This window comes from Danio aesculapii, chromosome 4 (assembly GCF_903798145.1).
Source record: "Danio aesculapii chromosome 4, fDanAes4.1, whole genome shotgun sequence".
In the NCBI taxonomy this organism is placed as follows: Eukaryota; Metazoa; Chordata; class Actinopteri; order Cypriniformes; family Danionidae; genus Danio; species Danio aesculapii.
In genome coordinates this window covers 16366801-16373233 of record NC_079438.1, presented here as the reverse complement: position 1 = coordinate 16373233, position 6433 = coordinate 16366801, and the positions used below count along the sequence as shown (strand labels likewise).

The window sequence follows — 6433 nt, the reverse complement described above, 5'->3', positions numbered from 1 at the left end:
TTCGGTTCAGTAAGCGCACGCTGTTGTTTTTCTCCTCCTACCAGCACGACGCTTTTCCCAAGTAACACTGGAATATCAAACATTTGATGACTGGTGCAATTTTAAAAAGGAAGAGGACAAGCACGTGGTCTGCAGGACTCGAACCTGCACGAGAAGACCCCAATGGATTTCTAATGCACCACCTTAACCACTCGGCTGCGACTACAAGACTGCCATGTCCTCATGCCTAGTACACATGTTGTGCATCCAGATGAAACTTTCAGCAAGTAATAGCTCACTGGCAAAAGCTGCGGCTCCACAAGAAGAGCCTTATACGCCCGAGCAGGGACTTGAACCCTGGACCCTCAGATTAAAAGTCTGATGCTCTACCGACTGAGCTATCCGGGCTCCATGGCAGTGCCTTGCAAGTAGGCAAGGTTTAGGGTTGTGGTCGGCGCAGACCTGTACGGTACACAAAAGTTTACCGTGAGGTGAGGTTTAGACTTGTGGTTGGTGTAGATGTTGCTAAAACACAACAGGTCACTGTGAGGTTGGGTTTATGGTTGTTGTAGGTGTAGACATCAGTAAAGCACAGTAGTTTGGACTCCATGTCACGTGGGAGACATTAAAAAGATCAGTGACAACTGCAGAAGGTCTTTCTGTTGTTGTGGCAATAAATGGAGACTTAACCATTGAAACGATTACTTCCATGCCTTAGAAGCGTGACTTGATCAATGCTTACCTACACAGCATGCTGGCATCAAAGGACCCGCTGCTCATATCGAATCCCTAGTCTTCCACACTTTAGGAAACGTAAACATTCAGGACGTGCCATTAGCACAGCCTGCACCAAAGGGAGGCTGGAGATTACAGATGGCATCACAGAGTGCAACATCAATGCCACCTTGAAAAGCATGCCGTGACCCGGATTCGAACCGGGGTTGCTGCAGCCACAACGCAGAGTACTAACCACTATACGATCACGGCGAGCTACAGGACAGCCGCTGGAGCCTCGCTCTCTGTCATACGTCTTTGAAAATGGAGGGACCCCAGGGCAGTCAGTTTGCGCGCGCTGCGGTTTTATTTTTGTTGCTTTTGCCTAGCAGCACATCCCTTTTCCCCAGAAACACTGGGGTTGCAAACAATCAAGGAAAGTCGCAAACTAAATCCTGCGCTCAGCCTGGACGTAGTCGGCAGGATTTGAACCTGCGCGGGGAGACCCCAATGGATTTCTAGTCCATCACCTTAACCACTCGTTCACGACTACTAAGCTTGAACATTCCATTGTGCTCTTGCCTGGCGCATTGGTTGTGCTGCCTGATGACATGTAGAGCAAGCAAAAGCTCACCAGCAATAGATGTCGCTTATAGGGATGGTATGCAGTTTAACCCAAAGAATGACCAGTCTGTCAGACGAAGAAGAGCCGGAGTCAGAGATTTATATAAATAAATAAAGGTTACTGAAGATAGTTTGCAGTTACATCAGCAGAAGCCAGCTTCAACACTCGCCATGACTTCCTAGGCCGCTCTGCTTACAATCACAAATCAATAACAATTTTACTCTCACATAAGGTCATTAACTGCGTCACGCATATAGGTGTTCTAATCTGATTGGATAAAACACAGATAGACTAAGAAAATTTCCACGTGGGGTGCGTGCGTACAATTCTGAACAGTATCTCAAGCATAAACGTCAGACATCCACTAGACTGTTCAGAGCTGACTCCAGACCTATGAAACGGATCCACAATCAAATAGAACACACATACTTAAAGTATAATCTGTTTCTTATCCGAGGCTGAGTGTAGTCTCAGCCGTCTTTATCAAAACTGGTTAAAAACTGGTATAATCTACATTCAGGCAGTTATATCCTTACTACACAAAGTCTATCTTGAATAAAAAGTAGAATCACCTTAAAAGAATTAACCGTAAAAACAGCAAGATCCCTTAAGACATTTTAGATAGTATTAACTCTTAGAAATAACAACGGAGACAGTTGCTTCCGGTCCTCAGCCCTCAGCTCCACTCAAGGCCTCCGTGACCTCTGACTTAGTTTGGTGGCTCCTGAAAAAGTTATAAAGAGACAGGCAAACGCACTGAACGTTCTTATATTAAGCAATGTGTTCACTTATTCATTAGTTAAAATCAATTCAAAGTTAATTACTCATTCAGATAATCAAATAATTATATAAAAATAATGAGAAACAAGATGATGAGGAAAGGATAAACGCTGATTCATGCTGAGATGGATAGGAAGGTAGAAATCCGAATCCTCCACGCTCTACAAAAGTTGGCTTACATGCCCAAACAGGGACTTGAACCCAGGAACGTCAGATGTAAAGTCTGACGCTCTACCGTCTGAGTTATCCAGGATCACTGGGTAATTAGCTTAGATTTAAGCGCTTGTGACGTGTCACAGTAGCAGCGTGCACTGAAAAGTGGGCTGTACAAAACAGATGGCAAGAGGGGGGCATGATGCCAATGTCACCGTAAGGAATCCTGCCGTGACCCTGATTCGAAGCGGGGTTGCTGCGGCAACAATGCAGAGTACTAACCACAATGCGATCACGGCGAGTTACCGGACAGCCGTTGTGGCCCCTGTGCGGCATGTTCCTACCTCTGATTTGCCCCTTTCGGTTCAGTGAGCTCACGCTGTTGTTTTTCTCCTCCCACCAGACGTCTCTTGCCAGAGGAGCTCTTACTCCTCCTAAGGGTGCTCTTACACTGCAGATCCTTGTTAGTATAGTGGACAGTATCTCCGCCTGTCATGCTGAAGACCAGGATTCGATTCCCTGACGGGGAGGCCCTTTTTTGTCTTTTACTTTTTGGCTGTTGCCTTTCACAATGGTGGCAACGGACTAAGTGATATATACAGCAGCCAAAGGAAATGCAATGGCCGGGAATCGAACCCGGGTCAACTATTTGGAAGGCAGCTATGCTCACCACTATACCACCACTGCTTGCAGATGTCTCGTGCCAGAAGAGCTCAAAAAGAATGCTTTCAGCCAAGGCCCTCTTTGTCTTGGTTCTGCACTGAAAAACATGTCCAGCATATGGATCCCAACCATCTCAAGATGCACTAAACTACCCACATGTCATGGGACATCTTCACAAGAGTGGCACCTGGCCATGTAATGTTACGGCAGCCAAAAGGTATACATTGGCTGGGAATCTACTTAGAAGCCAGCTATGCTCACCACTATGTTACCAACGCTTGCAGACATCCTCTCACAGAAGTGTTGAAATAGATAGCTTTCGACCAAGGAGTTCTTTGTGTGAGCGAAAAAAATGTCAAGTATGGATGCCATCTCTTTCTGACTTTGAGGTTGGATAAATCGTTCAAAGGTACAACCTCACCAAAAAAAAAAACAGAGGTCAATAATTTCACTCTGCAGTGGTGGAGTTCTCATCTTCTGTCACCCAGTATTCACTGTAATGAGCTCCCCCGGTTTGAATGTCATTGCAAGGGTTGACTGGATGCAGCTCATGAAAGGGCAAGCTGACATTTTGTGCAGTAAAAGCTGGGCTATGTGTAAGATTGAATGGGGTGCTTTGTTTGCTGCAAAACATGCTAATAATGTTCTGTGTGATGCACTGTTCATGTTACTGCTGATGACCAGTCGAAGGCTGATGAAGAATTAAGGAATATTAATGAAGAAAAAGCTGTCCAAGCCCAGTTTTCAACCCTCCTCTTGCCTCCTCGACGTGAAGCCGCCTATTTTTAAATAGCCAACTCTTGACAGCTGCTCTCGCTTACAGCCGTACCACCCTGGAATGCTAGAGGGCAATAGTGCACTTGCAGCAAAGGAAGTGGTAGGCAGAGAGTAAGAAAGGATCACTCGATTTTTGTTTTGTTTGTTTGTTTTTTCAGAAAAAATTTGAGTTTTTTTGAGTTTTTCTTTTTTTGATAATTTTGTCCACTTCCCAGCAGCACTTTGCTGTCTGGGAAGTTTGTGTTCTGTTATGAGTGCAAATGTGGAAGGACTCAAACATAAAGATATGGACATGGATAGAAAACGAAGAGGGCAACTGGATAATGGACAGGAAGTAGGACAACACTTTGGACACGGACAAATGGGCGATAAAAGGATCTATACTAAAGAAGCTACAGTGATTGTTCATATGACAGAAGTGAATGATGCTAGAGCAGAAGACATAAAGGCTCTGACTGAGAAGATAGGAAAAGGGAAGGTTCTGGCTGTAAGACCAAGAAAGGAAAAGGAATGTGAAATAACTCTGCCAAGTAAAGAGGACGGCGAGGATTTGGAAGATGGACCCATGATAAAAGGGAAGAATTGTGAAGTAAGACACTTACAAGTAAGAGAGTATATTGTATCTTTTATACATTTGCCGGCTTATATTGAGGATGATGAAATTCTGGATAAACGTAAGTTTTGGGGAGTAACACCTGCATCTGATATCAGAAGGCGAATGTATCCGGATACAGACATTGCAGATGGTACAAGGTATTTAAGGGTTAAATTCCCAAAGGAGGTGATATCACTCCCAAACAGTGCAAAATTTGATACTGAAGAAGGAACACAATATTTCCGAATTATGCATGACCGTCAAGTGAAAACTTGTCGCTTGTGTATGGGTCCTGGACACGTGTTTAAAGACTGTCCTGATTTTAAATGCTTTCAGTGTGAGGAGCAAGGACATTTCACAAGGGATTGCGATGCAGTGAAATGCCTGGATTGCAGAAAGGTGATGGTAAGATGTGAGCGTTGGATGGAGAAAGAAAATGTTACACAAATCCCAGAGACTGTTAAGGAAGCAAGGCAAATGATGGATGAAACAGAATTGGGAAAGATTGGTGAAGTTGAGAAAGTAATTATTGAGAATACAGAGAGTAATGCGGGAAATCGAGATGAAATGGAAGATAATTCACTGGGAGGAGCAATGGCTGAGTGGGAGGTTAAAAAAAATTTCAATAGAATATAGTAAATGTATGAAAAAACTATAAGAAAATGAAATAAGAAAGAAGCTAGATAAAGAGTTAAGAAAAGGGACAGAGGGTGAGGGAAACGAAGATATTGAAGAAATTGTAAGGTTACAAGAAAAGTAAAAATAATAGAAGAGGAAAAATGCAAAGGTGCAATAATAAGAAGTAAAGCAAAATATGCAGTAGAAGGAGAAAGTTTGGAAAGCAATAGGCAAAGAGCTGAATTAATAAAAGAGGTATTAAATAAAGAGGGGAAAGTAGAAACAGAAACTGAGGGGGTTTTAAAAACAGTAAAGGATTTTTATAGTGATATGTTCAAAAAACAAGGAACAAATGAAGAAGAGAAAGAATATTTTATAAAACAGATCAAATCAAAGGTAACCGAAGAAGACAAAAAATGTTGTAATGAAGAAATTCAAAAATAAGAAATAGAGGTGGCTATTAAGCAATTAATGCCAAGAAAAAGTCCAGGTGTAGATGGCATAACAAATGAGTTTTATAAAGAATTTAAAGATATTTTAGTACCGATTTTAAAAGAGATCTATGAAGAGGTTTTTATTAAAGAATTATTGAGTGAAAAGATGAGAATAGGAATGATAAAAATGATATACAAAGGAAAAGGGCCAAAAAAGATGTAAAGAATTTTAGACCAATAACAATGTTAAATACAGATATGAAGATTTTAGCAAAAGTTTTAGCAAATAGGTTAAAATATTTTTACCCAAGATAATTAAAACGACACAGGCTTATGGGGTGCAAGGAAAAAACACAACAGGTGTGGTGAAAAGTATAAAGGATACAATAGACTATATGAAAGAAAAAGAGAAAGGGTTTTTTAATAGGTTTAGATCTAGAGAAAGCTTTTGACAGGGTAGAGATTTTTTATTTGCAGTTCTTAAAGAGTTTGGATTTGGGGAAAATTTTAGGAAGTGGATTCAGATTTTTTCTACAGATATTTTAACATGTATAAAATGTAATGGCTTTTAACAGAATGTCTTCAACCAACAAGATCAATAAGGCAGGGATGCCCATTGTCTGCTTTATTAAACACGCTGGTAGCTGAACCACTGGGATTGGCAATAAAATCAGATAAAAGCATTAAAGGGATACAAATAGAAGAAAAAGACAACAGAGAAGCTGTGTATCAATACGTGGATGATACTACATTGTTGGTTGAAGATATTCAGAGTATTAAAGGGGCGATGGAGATTTTAGAGCGATATTGTAAAGCATCAGGAGCTAAGGTTAATGTTGGAAAAAGTATATGCATGAGGGTGGGAAGAGTAGAATAAATAAGACAACACATACCCCTTAAAGAAGAAAAGCAACATACAAACATTTTGGGAATTTGGGTGGGGATGGATTCTAATAAAGCAGATATTTTAAATTGGCAGGGAGTTTTAAATGGAATTGAGAAAAGACTTAGATTTTGGAAAGCTCAAAATTTGACGTTAAGAGAGAAAGTATTAATCTTAAATGCTTTCATGTTGACAAAGGTCTGGTATGTGTT

General features: G+C 41.1%; 3 non-coding genes across 3 annotated transcripts; all 3 read right to left on the bottom strand.

Annotated features, from left to right (window-relative positions):
• Positions 1 to 314: 314 nt before the first annotated feature.
• On the bottom strand, positions 315 to 387 carry trnak-uuu (transfer RNA lysine (anticodon UUU)). The gene has a single exon. It is a non-coding gene; the product is annotated as a tRNA-Lys (tRNA).
• Positions 388 to 894: 507 nt separating this feature from the next.
• Positions 895 to 966, bottom strand: trnah-gug (transfer RNA histidin (anticodon GUG)). The gene has a single exon. It is a non-coding gene; the product is annotated as a tRNA-His (tRNA).
• A 1900-nt stretch (positions 967 to 2866) lies between these two features.
• Positions 2867 to 2938, bottom strand: trnag-ucc (transfer RNA glycine (anticodon UCC)). Its single transcript has one exon. It is a non-coding gene; the product is annotated as a tRNA-Gly (tRNA).
• Positions 2939 to 6433: the final 3495 nt, after the last annotated feature.